Source organism: Podarcis cretensis, assembly GCF_951804945.1.
Source record: "Podarcis cretensis genome assembly, chromosome: 1".
NCBI classification, from domain to species: domain Eukaryota; kingdom Metazoa; phylum Chordata; class Lepidosauria; order Squamata; family Lacertidae; genus Podarcis; species Podarcis cretensis.
Window position 1 is genome coordinate 62547229 of NC_137170.1, and position 20612 is coordinate 62567840.

The window sequence follows — 20612 nt, forward strand, 5'->3', positions numbered from 1 at the left end:
ACATCTCTCTACTCCTAGTTCAACATGCTAACTTCTAACTATGACTATCGACTACTCACTAGGCTACTCACCAGTAATGAGTCAGCACAGAAGTTGTAATCTTGAAAAAAAGAAACTGCTGCCCACTCCACACAGTACATGCCAGAATCTCTTCTGTCAAAAGTACTATTTTAATATCCACAAGTACAATTAAAATCTCCGCAACAGGAATAAACTCTGTAAATGTGTCACATGGCCATTTTGAACCACTGTCCAGATTATGTCTGAACATGACCATGTCATTTCATCTTGGTGCACAACGCTTCTGTTCCTTCCCATTCCCCCCACCCTACCCCCCCGGCTTCTTCTTTTAGATTCCAAGACAACCATTTTAAAAATCTATTTCATCATATTTCAATATATTTGCATTGGTCTTGTGTGTTTGCATGCACATATGTCTAGAATGGAGTCACTGCAATATTGGTGGCCATTTTCTTATTATACGCACTCCTTACCTTGTTGCAAAAGTGGTAGATAAGGGACAATATTACTAGACTAAGGACTCAACAAAATATTATGCTTTCTTTTTTATTGCCTATTCAAAGGAACCGAATGGGATATTTGTCTCCCTGTGAGTTATTCTCTAATTCTCTAGTGACTGAATATTTGCTTTTATTTATAAGAAGAAAGTTGTGTGTTGACTTGAGCCCTCCATGGGGAGCTGACGCTTTAATGCCGGCAAATGGAATTATGGATAGCTGTGTTCATCTAGGATTTGGCAGGTAGGGAGATGTTGATCCAACTAATCTTACTTTAGGCTAGGGAGATCCAGCACTAATTTGTGTCTCTCAATCTTTTCATCATAAGAAATAAGTCTCAGTGATTGTGCATATAGCAACAAGCAACAGGGTGTGGGTTGCTGAGTAAACTTGCTCTGTGTTGTATTGGGGACACAAATGCAAACAATTCCAACAAGAAAAAAAAGGGGGGAGGCATCTAAGGAAACCAGTGTGGCTGCATAAGGAGCTTGCAGACGAGCTGAGATTTATGTAGTACATGTATAAGAAATGGAAGAAAGGGGGAATAGTAAAGGAGGTGTATACATGAGTAGGCAACAATTGCAGGGTGAATGTCAAGTGGACTAAAGCTCAGAATGAGCTCAGGCTTGCAAGAGACGTTAAAAATAATAATATAAGGTTTCTTTGGCTAGGTTTGAAGCAAGAATAAGAACAAGCAAGTGGTAGGTCTTCTACATGGAGAAGATGGTTAATGCTATTAGGTGACAGAGAGAAGGTGTAGCCGCTTAACACCTACTTTGCTTCTATCTTCTCTCAAAAGAAAAGCAGTGCCCAACCTGATGATAACACAATAAATGGTGTAAGGAGGCAGCTGCAGCCCAAGATAGGAAAAGAGGTGGTAAGGGAACACTTATTTGAATTCAAATCTCCAGCTCCTGATGAGCTGCACTTATGGGTGCTAAAGCAGTTGTGGATGTAATCTCAGAACCTCTGTCTATAATCTTTGATAATTCTTGGAGAACAGGTGAAGTCCCTGCAGACTGGAGGCGGGCAAATGTTGTTCCCATCTTCAGAAGGGGAGAAAACGAAGACCCAGGTAACTACTGACTGGTGAGCTTGACACTGATACCGTGAAAGTTCTTAGAACAAAGAATTAAATGGTTGGTCTTGGTCTTTGAGCACTTAGAAAAGAATGCTGTGATTACTAAGACCCAGCATGGGTGTCACAAAAACAAGTCATACCAGAAGAATCTCATTTCTTTCTTTTGGTGGATCGGAAATACTGTGGATGTACTGCATCTTGATTTCAGTAAGGCTTTTGACAAAGTCGCCCATGACATTCTTGCAGAGAAGCTGGTAAAATGTGGGCTGGACAAGGTAACTTTTTTTTGCCAATTTTTTTTAAATTGATTTTCCAAATTTCAGCCCAATCTTCACAGATTATTACAAATCAATACCAAATTAATACAATTTTAATTAAATGACTTCCCACTCACCATTGTTGACGTGACCTTACTTTCTAATATTACCACGTTAAGTATTTTACATGGTCTCCAGTTACAATCCATTACCCAAAATTATTCCCTAATTGTCAGTTGTATTTTTAGCCATTTCCATTAGTGTTGAAACATTATTTAAAGCATTTACATACTTTTGTAAAACTTCAAATGATAATATAATACTTCTTTTCCTTTCATTCTGTGTATGACAGTTTTGATATATAACCTTCATATATAATCTTCATTGGCCTTATCCTCTGCCATTTATATCAAATGTCTCCATTTCCAAAGATGACCTTGAGCAGCATTCCTTCGGAGTGCCTGCAGTGCTATTATGGTTGTTGTTCAGGGCATAGCTGGTATCTCAAGGTTAACTCTGTTGTTCCTCCTGCTCAGCTGGGCACTTCCATCCCACAATATTCCAAGAAGTCCATGGTTGTCTAAAAATGATAGTCCTTGCCTTTGTTCTCAACAAGTTCCAAGATCTCTCCATTCTCATCTCCTTTAAATCTCATCAGTGCAGAGGGGGGAAGGTATTTCTCTTAGTACCATCCCACAGTTTGGGACCACCTTCCCTTCCTGCTTTCTTCCAGCAACCTCCTCAAGGGACCGCCTCTCACTTGAGAGTTGCCGAATCTCTCCATGTTGTTCACAGTCTATTCTCTTTGTGCCACCACACCAAGATTTTACTTTAGCCAATGGCCTTATCGAGAATAACAAGAGTGTATCTCAAATTTTCCAGATCCAAATTTCCACAGTCTTTTCAGGGGGATAGACCCAAGTTCTCAAACATCCTCCAATCAAAACGGAATGGCTCACCCCCTCTTCTATTCTTTAAGCATTCCATACACAGATTCAGATTCTCACTTGTAGTCATTAATCATTATTTCAATAATCATTATTTCAGGAGACAGCTGACAAATAACCCAAGAGACTTCAAAATACAAAATATGACAAAGAATCTCCCCTCTCCATTTTCCACTTCCCAACACTTTTGGAATCCTTTCCAATCTCAAACATCAATCCTTTACATCTGTTTAGTCCACAGTTCCGATGTCAAGCATCTTCTCTGGCAATGGCCCTTAATGCCAATTGAGTTCAAAAATTAAAAGGGTCATCCCCTGCTCTCGATGGGAGACCTGGGGGGCTTGCGTCATGGCAGTGGACTTAGCACCCAGCACTTCCCTCCCCCCCCACTGCAATCTGCTCAGGAAGGGAGCATCAAGGCATCTGTGGGCCCCTTAGTCCTCCCGTACTGCCAGGAGGTTTCAGAGACCAATTTTAGCCCCATTCACTCACCTCTCTGCCGCCTGCACCTCTCTCCAATGTAGAGAGCCTCCGCCATCACATGGACTGGAAACAGGAAGCCTGAACAAGGCAACTGTTAGGTGGATTTGTAGCTGGTTGACTAACTGAACCCAAAGAGGGCTCAGTAATGGTTCCTCAACATCCTGGGAAAAAGTGACAAGTGGGTTGCTACAGGGTTCTCTCTTGGACCAGTTGTTCATCATCTCTATAAACAACTTGGATGAACAAATTCAGGGGATGCTCATCAAATTTGCAGATAACACCAAACTGGGAGGGGTAGCTAATGCCACAGAAGACAGAACCAGGGTTAAAGATCACCGTAACAGATTGGAGAACTGGACTAACAAAATGATTTTCAATAGGGACAAAAGATTCCAAACTTAGGCAGGGATAACTAGCTGATTTGTCAGTAGTACATGTGTCAAGCATCTAGGGGGTCTTCATTGATCAAAAGCTTAACATGAGTCAACAATGTGATGCAGCAGCAAAAAAAGCAACTGCCATTCTAGGATGTATCAACAGAAGTATAGTGTCCTGATCAAGGGGAGTAATAGTACCACTCTGTTCTGCCTTGGTCAGTCTACACCTGGAGTACTGACAAGATGGAACATGGGCAGAAAAGGGCAACCAAGATGATCAAGGGTGTGGAAACAAAGACTTATGAGGAATGATTGGGTATGTTTAGCCTGGGAAAGGGGAAACTGAGAAGAGCTATGATAGCCATCTTCAAATATCTAAAGGACTGTCACTTGGAAGATGTAACAAGCTTGTTTTCTCCTCTTCCAGAGGCTAGGACCCGAACCAATGGCTTCAAGTTGCAAGAAAGGAAATTCCAACTAAACATCAGGAATAAATTTCTGCTGGTAAGAGCTATTCAACAGTGTTCAACAGACTCCCTCAGGAGGTGGTGGACTCTCTTTCCTTGGGGATTTTTAAGCAGAGGTTGGGTGGCCCTCTGTAATGGATGCTTTAGTTGAGATTCCTGCATTGCACAGTGTTAGACTGGATGACACTTGATGTCCTTCCTAACTCTATAGTTTTATTATTCTAAGTACAACATTAGACATCGTTTCAGCTACTGTGTTATTTTGAGAGTCACATGAAAGCTTGGGAAGCAAAACTAGACTGGGAAGCCAGCTGTTCTTCCCAGTTTTGTAAGCATCTGCCTTTAACAAGAAGATAATTCTATAGCTAATGGAGATATTTCTTCTTCTTTTTTTAAAGGAAAATGAAAAGAAGCTAGAGAGATGAGATGCTGATAAACAGGAATAATGCCTGTGGCCTGCGAATAAACCAGGAGATGAAAGAAAGAAATGAAATAAAAAATACAGCAGATAACTTTCATTCTGCTGTGGATTTGTCTCTGTAATGAACACAGCTGAACAAATAATTCATGGGAAAGAATTTATTTGATTAACTGTTTGCATTTCAATAACTTATATCCAGCTAGGAGTTTTTATTGGAATAGGTTTTCTCAGGTTTCATCCTTGCATGAATCTGTTTTACATTGCTTGAAATATAAGATTTTAACATGACAGAGGCAACCCAAGACCTCAGGCATGGGCTGATAAAAGACTGGCTAAGTATAAATGTACTTACTATAAGTGGCTGCAAGGCCTTCTCTTTTCTTAAGTGAATAGTCATAACAGGGTGAGGAGGTAGAGTCCAGGGTTGTCCATATTCAGGGGGATCATAGATTGCAAAAATAGGAGCCTCTTTCTTCTGTATGGGAAAGGACCATTTACATGAGGGATGGCATTTATTTCATTCTCCTGGCATAACCATATTTTCAGATAATTTGTGCTGATGTCAGAGATTTGTAAATCATGTCCTTCATTGTCATAGGTGACTTGTTGTTTTTGGCTTTCTTCCACCCCCTGGCATTGCACTTTCTTTCACTTATCCACAAAACCTAATATATGTGGGCCAAACACATTACATCAGTTACATGTTTTGTCCCTTCACAAACTCATAGAGCAGGTCATTATATATTTCAGTGCCATCACTGATCATATCATAGCCCAGTCCTTATCATGGATGACTGTGAAACCTTCATGGAAGGCATAACACACGGCTGAAACTACTGTTACATGGGAGGGAATATGGATGATGGAACTGCAGCAGTTGACAGCAGCATATTTCCTCATCAGCACCTGTGTGCACAGTATCTAAAAAGAGTATTTTATATTTCTTAATGGAGACAAATAAGCCTATCTCCTGCAGTTCTCCCAGCTTTCCACCTGTCTAGCTATTATCAGCAGGCAGTGCTATGTAGACAGTTAATCTATTTTTTATTCCTCTGTGTGAAATAGCAGAAGAGATCATTGGCTCTTTCATCGCCTCTAGAATTCATTAATGACTTGAAACATTATTCAACTCTGGTAAAAAAAAATTGAGGGTGAATCTAGGAGAGCCACAGTGTACCCCTGGGCTTCTTTAGCACACCGAGAACAGGAGACACAAGAAATACTGGTGAAGCAGGTTAATGGACAGTAAAGGGACCCCTGACCGTTAGGTCCAGTCGTGGCCGACTTTGGGGTTGTGGCGCTCATCTCGCTTTATTGGCCGAGGGAGCTGGCGTACAGCTTCCGGGTCATGTGGCCAGCATGACTAAGCTGCTTCTGGCAAACCAGAGCAGCACATGGAAATGCTGTTTACCTTCCCGCCGGAGTGGTACCTATTTATCTACTTGCACTTTGACATGCTTTCGAACTGCTAGGTTGGCAGGAGCAGGGACCGAGCAACGGGAGCTCACCCCATCGCGGGGATTCGAACCGCCAACCTTCTGATAGGCAAGTCCCTGGGCTTTTTTGGCACACAGACCAGGAGACACAAGAAATACTGGTGAAGTAGTTTAATGGACAAGGTGTCCCCAAATAACTTTGTTTTTGGCAAAAGGTCGGGTTTTTTGTGTGAACTATCCTAAGACCCGTAGGTCTTTAAATAATAATAATAATAATAATAATAATAATAATAATAATAATAGTTATTATTATTATTATTATTATTATTATTATTATTAGTGGGCACTCAGGGCTCTTCCACATGACCTGTTGATTGAATATTAATTCTAATTTGCTTGCATAAAGCTTATGCAGAGGTTATACAATGCCCACTTTTTACTAAGTACTCATTCTGTTTGGTTTGTGGGGAGGTCATGCTACAATGAGCATCCATCTTTATTTGTTTGTGCAGTTGTATGCATCTCCATCCATCTTACACCTTTTAGTACATTTCCCCCATCAATTATCTAGCCACAAAAGTATCCTTTTTTAAAAAAAAAAAGTGGATCTGTTGCACATTTTAAAATCCACGTTAATTGCACAAACCTAAGTGGCTGCTATGCGATTGAATAGTGACGACATAGTGACAGTTTGAAGAACTTCTGAACCCATTCATTATACTGTTGTGATGGGACGAGGGGACTGTGCATAGGGAACATCACGGGCTAGGCTGGAATTTATTACCATTAGCTAAACATGTTGTCAGGAACGTGGGCCCCCAGGACCTGGCAGAGGAGGCAACCTCGGTAAGTGAGCAAGAGGCTGCCTCTGCAGATGAGGGAGAAGTGTTATGTTTCAGAGCTGACAGCCCACAACCCCTCCTTTCCAGGCCAGACACTGCTAGCTGGGATGAAGAGGGAGAGTTGGAAGGCGGCCAAGGTGAAGCCCGGCTGCAAACAGGTAAGATAGCCTCAGAAACTCTGTCCACTGACAGTGGGGAAGGGCCAGTCCAGGCTCTCGGCCCTCAGTTCCGGCAATGGGAAAGGCTCAAAGAAGAGTGGGAGATTGGGGTAGAAAGACGAGGTTCTTCCATAGTTCCTGTTGGGGGCAGGGTCAGACTAGAGGATTCAGACTAGAGCATCTATCATGGCTGACAGGGAGTGCGAAGCTCCACTCTGGTTGTTTGCTTCTGTAAATAAAACTGACGGGAGTCTTCCTACTGCTGGTCAGTCGGCTCGTTGCCAGAGATCGTTATACATGTCCCCACTAACGGGGAGAAGAGTAGTGTCTCATTATTAAAATTGGTTAGCTAAAATATGGCTTACAGCAGAAATGTCCAAATATATTAATTTGTGTGCAGTAAGTGTAACCAAACCTTTCATGATTTATGTCATCCTTTTATAGATGATATGAAGAGTAGATATAATTTATATGTTAATTGTTATAGTTCATTTAATATGACACACACCTGTATGGGATGATACTGTAGTGATTGTTTGCTTCCCTCCACTGTTTAGGTTTTCTCCTTTTCTTTGAAACTTCTTAATAGCTTTTATTAGTAAATTTTAAAACAAATGATTTTTTTTTAAATCTATAATCAATTTAAATTTATCCTTGGCAATGAGGATGGTGTCCCTACCCCCAAACAATATTACATCATAATGCAAAATAATTTGGAGAGGTATTCTGTTCAAGAAACACAGTGCAGTCAAGAGTAACCAAGTCACTGTCCAGAATGTTTTAGGATTTGCAGGGGGTAGGGATGTTAAAATAGAGATAAATCTCACACTCAGAGATTGCGGTTGCATGCAAAAATAGGCATTTTCTTGGTATACTGTGTTGTGTAAAAACTGCCTCTTAGGTTACTACGTTTTACCAAAGCTGGTTCTCATCTTCTTTTGGGTCACATATGGCTAACATGAATAGCTGAGTTGCTGTTATGGACTTATTTCAAGACTTTTAATAAAGGTGTGCTGACCATCCTGTCCCCCTGTGAAAGCAGGTAAGATATTTAGCGACCTCGTGGACAAGTAAATTTAAATAGGGCATGTGAATTTAAATAATGTTTATCTTTTTGAAGTGTTTACCCAAGGTTCAGTTTCCTTGGACAGTAGAGACTATGGTATCTTTATTATATATAGTTTATTTACACATATATACAACATGAGCCTATGACAGAGGGACTTGCAACAGTAACACCTCAAGAAGGTCTTGCTTCTGCCATAGTCACAGCCTTGGGTTCAAGCAGAAATCAAGCATGTCTCTCCCTCTCCAGCTTCTGCTTACAGGCTGCTTATAGCTCAGCTCTCTCTCACACCTTTACCCTTGTCCTTCTTACCAACAGCCAGGTGAAGGAGGGGTTCCACCTATTTTCTCTCTGGCACAAAGCTACTTCCTTTGTTACTTAGGGGGCATTAATTCACCAAGAAGCTGGCGTGGCTGTTCTGACCATTGAATCCTTGCTGGATCCAGAAATTAGAAGGGGCTCAAGCATACAGCCTACCCCACCCCCAGAAAAAAAAAACACCTCACAAAACTATTCACAAGCCTGATGCTATATTTGCATCTTACAATCTGTTTCACCAAGGAGACCTTGCTTTCATATTTGGGTCAATAACCAGGCACTATTTTGGCAGTGATTCATACCCTACTAATGAATTGTTAGGTTCAGTATATTTGCTGGCATGATACTGCCACGATTATGAAACGTCATATACCAGAATCTAGGGAATAATAAGAGATGATCTGTGGCTACATCATTTTGCTACATCAACATTTTCTTGCTTCTGGAATGTGCAAGAAATGTGAACTGTTGAATACAAGCTGGACTCAACTACATGTAGCTATGGGTATAAGTTTTAGCCACATTTAGTGAAATAACCAGTCTTCTCTACCTGACTTTGCCATTCCGACAGATATAATTAAGTTTCCAGGAGGGAATTAAATCTTAGCTTTCAGATTTGTTTTCCAAATTGAGACATTGTCAATTAATCTTATCCCTTTTCAAGCATTATTAAAAGAGCTCACTGATACATGAGGGAAGGAGCAGCAGGGATACACACTAGTTCCACCCTCCACTGCTACTCCTGTCACTCTTCAAGCAGAGCTTTCCGAACTATGTATCGTGACTTGTTAGTGTGTCAGCTGCAGTTTGTATGTGTGTCATATGAATGCTCCCTGCGCTCCTCCTGGGGCTGGAAATGGGTTAGTTTTACCTCTGGTTTGCTAGTAAAACTGAATCACTGTGTCGCAAAATGATGCATGTCTAAAAAGTGTGTCACCAACATGAAAAGTTTGGAAAGCTCTGTTGTAGAGAGTAAACTTGTGAAGCAGGGGAGACTTTGCTATTTGTGGAGGTTCCATGGGTTAAATTGGGGTTGTAAAGTGGGGGTGGGGGCGGGGTTAGAAAAGGATCACTGCTTCACACCTTCTTTCTGATGCTGCTTGCCAGAAGAACATTTGGCCTATGCACCCTCACACTGATGCTGTCCACCTAAAGAAGAGAGCAAAAATGGCCAACGTGTCCTTACACAAAGGCACTCACCTGAAAGAGAATGACATTGGCCTCCACACTCACCTCTTGCCAAGCACTTTCAGGGGAAAGATGCCCTTTGCACCTCAGACAAGACAAGAGATCTCTTGGCTTGCTTTCTTATGCTCTCATTCTTTGAAATGCATGTCTCATCTCCACAGAGACAGGTATCATTGTCCACTAAGGCTTTTTAGGAGATGGAATGACGGCACTCCAATTCCTGCTGGCTGTCATTTGTAACCTCCCCACTCTCGCCTCACCTCAGAACACTCCTCACTGCAAGACCTCCAGCCTCTGTTCTCTTCTTCCTTTTGGAAATAGCTTGTCTGGGTCTGGTATTCCTGTCTCTGCTCTGGCGTAAGCGGAAATGCCTTAAAGACCTGTCTTTCTTTCTAGGCTGTTCATCTTGATTCATAGAAAGTGCTCTGTGTGATTTTTACGCTGGAAGAGGGCAAATAGAGACCTAACCTGGAACATCTGTTGTGGCAACCATTAAGGAGTAAGACAGTATGCAGATCAGCTTAGCCTCAAGACCTACTGGTCACTTGAGCTGGTAAACTCACAAAACTGATTTGTTCCAGGGTAAGCACTTACACATTGCAAAAGAAGAAGAAATGCATCACAAAATACAGATTTGCAGAAAATTGCATGTGCTAATTTATTTGTATAGGTGCAAATTTAGAAATAATTGCTATATTCAATAGAAATACAGCACCGCTTACGACAGTGGGGAAGATTGTGACCAGCTGACCTGAATATCTCTGTTCAGGCTGACGTTGAGGACCAAGCTGCTGATGGACAACTTGAAGGCTCCTGCTTCCCCCTCTTAAGATTACTTATTTTTCATCCAGGCTTGGACCGAGCAGCCCTTCAAATAGAGGTTCCCTTCAAATAGAGGACTGTCAAGTCAAAAACACAGTCATGCTAATTTGTTCCCAAGGGAAAATGGTATCCTTTGCATTAGTAGAATGACTGGGATAAAGCAGATGGAGTTCAGAAGAAAAAAGGATCTGATCCTACTTTACTGAGGTAACCTGAACAAGAACAATATGTTGAGTAGACATATATAAGCCTGCACAGTAGAAAAACTCCTTCAGACTCCCCCCACCCAACTCTGCTGTTAAATCTCAACCATTTTCCTAAATGGCTGATATCCCCCACTGACTAAAACCTCCAGCTAAGTAGAGACTGCTGTCATTCAGACCAATAACAAAACCAACCCCTTAAATGGTCCCTGCTGTTGCAATTCTAATGCTTCCATTACTAAGTACAGTAAAGTACAGTAGTTTAATCCCACCCTCCCACCCAAAAGTTTTCCCAGAATGGAATGTAGCCCTCAGGCTGTAATTTTTTCCCACCCTTGAAAAACAACATGATGGAAATAAAAAAATCAGCAACACAAAGTATGAAGAGCAACATTATTCAAAGAGATAGCTACAATTTGCTCACCTAACATGTTATAAACAGCTTTGATGTCTGAATTACAGCACAAATATATCACATATATCAGGGGTTATAGTTAGTGTTGCTACTTACTCCTCTGTTAGGGTATGGATCCCAGACACTGCTGACCTGTGATACTAGGGCTGTTGAAATCAACCTCACTGATTTCATCTGGTTGTCAACTGACGCAGATCCTCAGACAAGATAGACATGAGGTGTAGTGATGTGTTTGGTTCATAATGGTAGCTGGATTCATTGGGAAGTCAAATTCTGCCTCTGGTCCAGATTCCACATTGAATATCTGTAGTTTTCTGTGTTTAAGGCCACCATATTTGTGCGACACAATGTAAAATTCTAATCCACAGCTCTCAGTAATGTCACCAGTGTCCACACCTCTTGGCTGCACATCAAACTTTTGCAATTACTGTGGAATGAAATTGGCTGGAGAATTATAATAGAGCTTTAAGAATTTAAATAAAGTTAAGCAAAAATAATAAAAATATAGAAAGGCTGATACTGCTAATTAAAAATATTTGGGCTCTTGTTGTCAAAGAACATTAAGACAAGTGAAACAGACAAAGGATAAATTATAAGATACTGTAGAATTTTTTCCTATGGAATTATACAGCCTCCTGTGTATTAACATTAGAATGAATATGAAAAGAAGCAGCATTCTCTTGTCTATGATCTCTGAATTAATGGACTCTGTTCTCCCGGTGGAATAAAGGAGACAGAATACAAAAGAAGAGAAAGAAATACAATGTAGAAGATTTCAAATATAGCTTACTGTGAATATAGCTTTGACCAGTTGTCAGAATCTGTGCTGATGCATCCAGTGTGCCCAACGTTGTGAGAGAGAACAGGTGGTGCTGGATGATGCTCAGAGGAATCATATAGTAGCCCGAATGTTGATAGATTGGCGAATGAATTAGGTGGCAAAAAGTCCATGTGTGTCTGAGAAGTGATTGAAGGGCTGCAAAGAAGGTGTTTGAGACAGGATTAGGGAACTAAAGTAGACAATTGATATGGCAGGCCTCCCTTTGCCGGGAGGATGAAAACAGCCTAATCTGTTTCCAGTTTTATTCCAAGCCTTTTCTATCCATTTATTGTAAGTGTGATATAAAATCATAACTCTCTTTAAAAACATTGTATGATATGTAAAATTAATTTTCGCCACTTTTTGCCACAGATCTGTCCCTGTATCCATAGCTACAGTTCCACAATGCATTTCTGAAGCTTTGCTGCATTCCCTGGAGTTTAGGATGTCTCTTTTTTTCTCCCACCTCTCAACAGTCTGTCTTAATCTGTGACTATTCATCACATATGGGTGTGATCAAGAAACAGAACATAGGATGGTGCTATACAAATGAAGGGATGGGCTTGTTTCTCAGTTAGGGTCACCAATGGCAAGAGCAATAGCGCCTCAAAGAAATAAAGGAGAAAGAACAGTGTGCCCAGTATCTTTTCCCACAAGACTGAATAAGGTGTCCTGGGAGACACTCCTGCTGTGGTGGCAAAATTTGCCCTTCACTCTTGGTTTATGGTGTTCCAGCCTTCTTGAATGTCTTTTCACAGACACACCACACCCCCAACAGTAATACCAATTTATATCACACATGTAAGAAAAACACTGGGGCCTAATTTGAATAGTAGAGTGCTTGTTATCTGCTGGGCGGGGCTTGTGTGTTTTGCTCCGGAATCAGCCCCTCCCCTGCCTCTCCTTGTTTTCTTGCCTCAGACTTGCCTCAAGTTGTTGTATTTAGTTTCTCTCCTCGTGTTATTTTGTTACCGTTTTCTTCATTATTGAAGCTTAGTTCACATTTACGTGAGCCACTTATTTTTCTCAAATAAAAAGAAACTCTGCCGAAGAATGGTGGAATATCCTAAACTTGAGTCCATGAGGGGATATTCCTAGTTTGCCAGGAAGATTGATTTTGTTAGTCATCCCCCACCTCCACAACAACACAATGGAAATACACAAGTCTTTCTGTGTGTGCATGCAAGTGTATGATATAAATCAGTGTGTGTGGAGGGAGAGAGGGAGAGAGACAGAGAGAAAGCCACTGCCTGTATCACATTGGTAGGAAGCTGTTTTCTAGGTGCTTATATCCTATTTTTCTTTCCCAGAGTGCAATAAAGGGATCTTACATAAGAACACATCATGCAATAAGTAAAAATACAATATAAAAGTACAACAACATCAAACAACATCAAATAAAACATCAATCATGGAGGCAAACGTCAAGAGAACAATCAATTAAAAGCCTTCTGCAACAGTTGTGGCTTTGCCAGATGTCTAAAAGAATAAATTGTTCGAGCTAATGGACCTCCCTTGGAGCAGTGTGCTTCATCCCTAACTGAAAATAACTGCCGGTTTGTGAGGGAGACAACGGTATTCCCCCAGTCCCCAAAAAATCTCAGGAATGATGTCCAAGCAGGAAGGAAGGCAATTTCTCTCAGTATTCTTCCCTTCTTGGAAGTGCTTAGAGGCTGAGATTGGTTTGCGGTGAAAAGGGGCAAGCCCCAAGTTTAGAACAAGCTACAATAGATAAAATGGTAGGATTGGTGGGGAAGAGATAGAACATTCCGCCCACCTTGATCTAGTTCAGGGATAGCCAATTGGTGCCCGCCAGGCGCATTAGACTCCAATTCCCACCTGTCCCACTCAGAGTGGCCAATGGTTAGAGATGATGGGAGTCCAGAAGTTGGGAGTCCAACAGTGTATCTGCAATCTGCAATACAACAATGTATCTGCAATCCATTCTTAGATACTTCTTCACAAGGACATTTGTATTTTCAATCTATTTAGCGATTTGTAACAAATTGTATAATATTTGTCTACTTCTCATGTGTTTTTATGTACCATGTGGGTTTTGTACAATTTAGCAACTCTCTTTTTGTGTTTGTGCACTCTGCCATAGTGACATTAGTCTACAAGTGATTGCTGAGTTTATCCTTCAAAGATCTATCACAATTTTGGAAATTATAGCATACACTCCTAGGGGCCAAGGCAGTTTTGCCACCCCCCCTTTTTTTTAAGGGACTGGGCATTCAGAGGGTGTTCAGCTCTGCCCCCTGGCTCCTCACAATGCTGCATGAAGTGGCATGTGCAACGTCAGGATGGACCCCTTCAATCAACTTGTGAAGATGGTGCCTCTGATAGCAGTCATGTATAACCAGGTATGCAGAGAGCATCCACTCAGTTAACACACTAGTTCACACATTTGAATGTTGTCAGATGTGCAAAAAAAAATTTGTAGCTTCTGCCCAACAGGCAGGGCTGACCCAATATATTTTGGCTCCTGAGGTGAACCACAAAGTGGCACACACACCCCAGCCAGGAAAGAAGGGGGGAGTGAAGGTTTACATCAGGAACAGGGCAGGGGGGTCAAATCAAGCTAGCTGGGTGGTTGAAGTGGGAATCAAAGGCTGTTGTAGGGGGAGGGTGCTCTGAATTACAGAGCCCAGGAGATCCCAAAGGGCAGCTCCTGCCATTTCTTCCCTAGGGGTGGAGGGAGACCAGTAGAACATAAGGCAGGTGGAGATCAAAAGTAGGTGGAGCCAGAGCCAATGACAGACAAAGCCAATTCTAGTTTTGTTTGCATTGTCCTCGCTGCTGATTTGTACAAGCGCAACATTGAGACTAAGGAGGAGCAGGAAGATAACAGCCTATGCCAATGTCTGGATAAGTTGTAAAAGAAAGGCCAAGCAAGTGGGGGCTGGCTGGGGACAGGGTGAGGTTGCTACAGCAGTGACCCATTAGCCCTAATGGACTCATCTCCACTGGCTACATCACCAATCCTTGGACTCCATTGCTTCCTGTTTAACCAGCTCAGTCACTGAGCTACAACGTGTGTGTGCATGTGATTTGCGAATTACACATAACCGAAATGATTCAACATTCTTGTAAGGAAGTTCAAAAGTTAATTCTAATAACATCACAAATGATTTGACTTTATTAGAGTTAACTTCTAAACTTTCTGACAATTAAGCCCCAGGACAACATTAACTTTGCAGCATCATTTGGTATTGTTACTCTTTTAATTAATATGCAGATTTCTTGCCCTGGTGGAGCGAACACATTTGTCTCACAGACAATTTGGAGACTGAAATGAGGCACCCATCGATTTGTCCGTATTTGAGTTAAAACCTCTTTCATACCTGGAGAAATAAAGGCAGGTGTTTATATACGAGAGCTTACCCTGCTAGCAAAACACCCATCCACATACTGTCTCTAAGTACAAATGGCCAACACTATTGTGGATACATTAAGTGTATATTTAGAACTGGAGGCTTACATGTGAAAGGAAAAAATAATGTTTTCTAATCTAGTAAACATACATAATTTAAGAAGTAATTGACCAACAAGTGTTATGTGCAACCCTGCTTAATGTAATTATGCAAGTCATTTATAAAGTGAGAAGATAGCTACTGCAAGAAGAACTATAAATAGTAATTAAGAGCAGCTAAATGTTTGCCTACTTTCATATCACCTCTGGCTCGTTGCTCATCAGTTCTCATAAACTGAGCAAGTTGGATTCCCTTTGCATTAAAGAGTCTTGCTATCAAAGTCACTTCAAAGTTAATGGAATCATACTCAAAGGACAGACCACTGCAAAACAACACAGGTTATCAAGAGGTAAAGCTGTGCTGCTCCACTCCTCGCCAATTTCTATTGAGTTAAACCAAGGACAACCTCACTTCCAGCAGGTTTTGAAATTAGCTCTCCATATCTTGTACAGCTTTATTCTTAGTGGTGTTACACAAGTTCCCTTACCTGGCTTTGTGGTACTGCAGTGGACTGGGTGGGGGTGGGGTACAATTCCCAGGAAACTACAAACAGCATCGTTCCTTCCTTCCCTTAGAGGTCACAGGGAACCAGGGAGAAGGCCTTCTCGGTTGTCGCACCCCCCCTTCTTACATATTTCTTATTTATCCCATAAAATTTATACATGTGCATTTTTTAGCACTGTGATCTCACACTTTTTTACGAGCCGTGCAGTTGACTAAACAGAGCAGTTGCAGGATATGTAACATGCACAGCTACACACACAAGATATTGTACACATTATACTCACAAGACATGATACACAGGATTATCTCTATGCAGGTAAAAAAGAGAAGATGTCTGATGCAGCACTTATTTGCTAGTTTCCCCCTTGCTGTGACTTTGTTTTTCATTCTTTCATTTGAATAATGGCTGCACTTGTGCAATAATTATACTGAAGCTTAACCTTGCTGCTCCAATTGACTCCTATGCAGATATAACACAAGCTATGTAAGGATCTGCTGAGTAAGTTTTGCTGTCTTGAGACCGCAGTTCAGAAACCTAATCTGTGAGGCACACACTGTGTCCTGGTATTTGGGTATGGTATTCTACAGTACAGTGGTACCTCAGGTTAAGAACTTAATTCGTTCTGGAGGTCTGTTCTTAACCTGAAACTGTTCTTAACCCAAGGTACCACTTTAGCTAATGGGGCCTCCCACTGCTGCCACGCTACCACCACCTGATTTCTGTTCTCATCCTGAAGCAAAGTTCTTAACGCAAGGTACTATTTCTGGGTTAGCAGAGTCTGTAACCTGAAGCGTCTGTAACCTGAAGCGTCTGTAACCTGAAGCATCTGTAACCCAAGGTACCACTGTATATGCATATACATAAGGATTCATTACTTGCAGTAGGATGCAGTAGGGTATTAAGACTGATTTCTCCTTTTTAAAAAACAAAAATTTCATTGGTGTATACATTGCTGGTACATTTATTCCAAGAATTTACACTTAACACCATGAACCGTATGAAAACGAACAGGTTTTGATGTATAGGGTTGCTGTTGTTTCCTGGGGCACGCCATCTGATATTTTCATTAGCTAAGAACATGCATGCATAATCCCACACAGTTATGAATGATTCCTAAGCAGGTTGCCATATGTAAAACTCCCAGCTCAGGCCAAGAAAATTTGCATATTATGCAAATTAATTGTGTTAATTTGGTGAATAAGATGCACTCTGTGTAATTTTAGCAACTTATAGCTAACTAGTTGCTAAATAGACCAGAGAAAATGAGGGAAAGGAGAGTGGTGTTCTTAACCATTTTGCTTCCTACTCTGATGTTTTTCGGCTAATGCACAGCTTCTATACTCTGTGAACAACCAACATGGAGTGTCTGACACACGGAAATGTGATTTTTAAATGGATAGTGCAATTTGTGAGTTGAGACCTGTCATGCCAAAAATCAGGTAAAATCATGCCAAAATCACATTTTAGTCCACCATCTTGATTCAAAATAGTGGTGTTGTTGTTTATTCGTTTAGTCGTGTCCAACTCTTCGTGACCCCATGGACCAGAGCACGCCAGGCACTTCTGTCTTCCACTGCCTCCCGCAGTTTGGTCAGACTCATGCTGGTAGCTTTGAGAACACTATCCCACCATCTCATCCTCTGTCGTCCCCTTCTCCTTGTGCCCTCCATCTTTTCCAACATCACGGTCTTTTCCAGGGAGTCTTCTCTTCTCATGAGGTGGCCAAAGTATTGGAGCCTCAGCTTCAGAATCTGTCCTTCCAGTGAGCACTCAGGGCTGATTTCCTTAAGAATGGATGCATTTGATCTTCTTGCAGTCCATGGGACTCTCAAGAGTCTCCTCCAGCACCATAATTCAAAAGCATCAATTCTTCGGCGATCAGCCTTCTTTATGGTCCAGCTCTCACTTCCATACATCACTACTGGGAAAGCCATGGCTTTATCTATATGGACCTTTGCCGGCAAGGTGATTTCTCTACTTTTTAAGATGCTGTCTAGGTTTGTCATTGCTTTTCTCCCAAGAAGCAGGCGTCTTTTAATTTCGTGGCTGCTGTCACCATCTGCAGTGATCATGGAGCCCAAGAAAGTAAACTCTCTCACTGCCTCCATCTCTTCCCCTTCTATTTGCCAGGAGGTGATGGGACCAGTGGCCATGATCTTCGTTTTTTTGATGTTGAGCTTCAGACCATATTTTGCGCTCTCCTCTTTCACCCTCATTAAAAGATTCTTTAATTCCTCCTCACTTTCTGCCATCAAGGTTGTGTCATCTGCATCTCTGAGGTTGTTGATATTTCTTCCAGCAATCTTAATTCCTGCTAGGGATTCATCCAGCCCAGCCTTTCGCCTGATGAATTCTGCATATAAGTTAAATAAGCAGGGAGACAATATACAGTGACTGGCAGCTAAACATTGACAGAGACTGCCAACCCCACCTCAGGGATGCTCATGCAGAGTTTGGCAATGGTATTGTGAGAGATGGCTATGTAAAAAATGGGTGAATTCATGCTCAAGTGATATTTCGGACCACCATCTTGATTTAAAATGGATCCCAGTGTCCAAATGACAATGAAGTTTCCTGATCCACAATAGGAACCTTCTTGCCAAGTTTGGGGATCTCTCAAGAGGAGACCAAACCTATGCCCAAAAATGGGTGAAGTGACATTGAAGTCATGTTTTGATCTGTCATCTTGATTCAAAATGGCATCTGACATATAATGACAAAGAAGTCTGCCCCACCCACCTCAGTGGATCTCTCCAGTGTTGATGGTGTAGTATCTCATGTTTACATAATGGAAGATAAGCCTTCTATTCAGCATATACGGTAAGTGTCTATTAGGGCAGATCTACAGTATACATTTAAAGCACATTTAACGCACATGACTCCCTTCCCCAAATCCTGGGAATTCTAGTTTGTTAAAGGTGCTAGAAAGGCTAGCTCTTTGAGAGGAAAACTATAGAATATGAATCTTTGAATGAAGTAATTTGCTTCAATAGTTTTGAATATTTTTTAAATGTACAGTGTGGATCTGCCCCTTAGTCTGTTCTGTTAGTCAAAGGGAAGGACAGGTACTCTGAGAAGAAGATTAAAAATACAGTGGTACCTCGGGTTAAGTACTTAATTCGTTCCGGAGGTCCGTTCTTAACCTGAAACTGTTCTTAACCTGAAGCACCACTTTAGCTAATGGGGCCTCCCGCTGCTGCCGCGCCGCCGGAGCACGATTTCTGTTCTCATCCTGAAGCAAAGTTCTTAACCCGAGGTACTATTTCTGGGTTAGCGGAGTCTGTAACCTGAAGCATATGTAACTTGAAGTGTATGTGATCCAAGGTACCACTGTATCTAGTAAAAGTATCTGAAGTGATCTATCAGTTGGGAGAGAACAGCAGTTATGTGTGGGGTGCAAGGCAGGGAGAATGATTAAGAAAAGTGAGAAAGCCTGCAACTTTTAGCCAGTAGATTAATCAAGTTAACATTTTGTTAATTAGTCTTTACTGATGGACCCTACTGAATTAGAAGCACACTTGCCTAATTTTTTTTTTACAGTTATTTTGGTTGTAGGAATATAATTGTTTTATTATTTCATTTTATTTCTATATTACCCTTCCTTTCATGGGAGCCTGGAGTGATCATGACCATAAAAATATGAACTACACAATAAAATGTATCCCAATAATATATTTCTAAAATAAAAAGTACAAACATTAATACCCCATCTTTCCATTAAATATTATGAAGGTGGCAAACAACAATGAACTCAATTATAAAACCAAGCAATCCACAAACAAGTAATTAATATCACACACATAGTGATAAAAGCAGATAAAAAAGAAAAGACAGCCAGTTGAAAAAAACATAATCAAATTAGAACTATAGAGCTGCAGAACAAAAGAAAACAGCCACTAGTCCAAATGCCTGTTTAAATAAAAAGGTTTTCCCTGTCTGTGGAAGCAATGGAAGATAATATTACAGACGGCCTTGTACAACGAGCGCTTGTAAATTGTAAGCTCACTATCTTAGAAAGACCCCTCTATTGCAAAGTTGGCAGCATATACATTATTTAGATTTAATCATATAATTAATCAATGACTTGTATAAGAATGTGGGGCAAACAGACAGAGCAGCAGCAATATCTAAGGCCTGAGGAGTGGACATTTTCCATTACCATCCCCTCAGAGCCCTCATAAGACACCACAGCCTTGTAAAATAATCGTATTATGTGTTCCTAGGAATTCATTTTCACTTACTGTCAGCTGTCTTGGAGCCCTGTTGTCAGGCAGAAAGGCTGTATATGAATATTTCAAGTAAATAAATAAATCGCAGGTGATTAATGAATGGGGTATAATGGCGCTTGTGATCTGAGCTGTGTATGATAAGGCATTGAAAATAGTTGCTGTAGCTTGGGAGAACTGTTTTTCCACTGTCAAAATGTTACAGTTTAGGAATGTGTGAGAACTGAAGTGAGGGGGTTACTGTTAAATTTAGGTTACTGAAATTCTAATCTCATTAGGCAACATTCAATTAATTTTGGCAGGCATTCGCTAGCATACTCCCCACCTTTCGCTGTTTTTTTTTTTTTGCAGCTGGCCGTGGTAGTAGAAGTGGGAGGAGTTGGCTTTTCTAAGCAATCCAGGCAGCCCATATTTACTTTTTCCGACAAGGTCCTGCAGGTCTCTTCATTCCATGGTATTGTGGGAAAAACAATATGGCGGCTGCTACTGAAATGATAGCTCCTCCACTAGTGGGCATTATCTTTTTCCTGGCAGACCATGAAACAATGCATCATCTGAAGCAGGCATGGCCAAACTTGGCGCTCCAGCT

At 41.2% G+C, this 20612-nt stretch overlaps 1 long non-coding RNA gene across 2 annotated transcripts in view; it reads right to left on the minus strand.

Moving 5' to 3' along the window:
• LOC307216801 overlaps positions 1–20192 on the minus strand; it is a 117733-nt gene extending 97541 nt beyond the window's left edge. For both annotated transcript variants that reach the window (XR_013839323.1, XR_013839324.1), the window contains exons 1-2: positions 20039–20192; positions 11790–11975 (exon numbers count right to left, since the gene is read on the minus strand). This is a non-coding gene — a long non-coding RNA (uncharacterized lncRNA). The remainder of the gene's footprint in view (positions 1–11789; positions 11976–20038) is intronic.
• Positions 20193–20612: the final 420 nt, after the last annotated feature.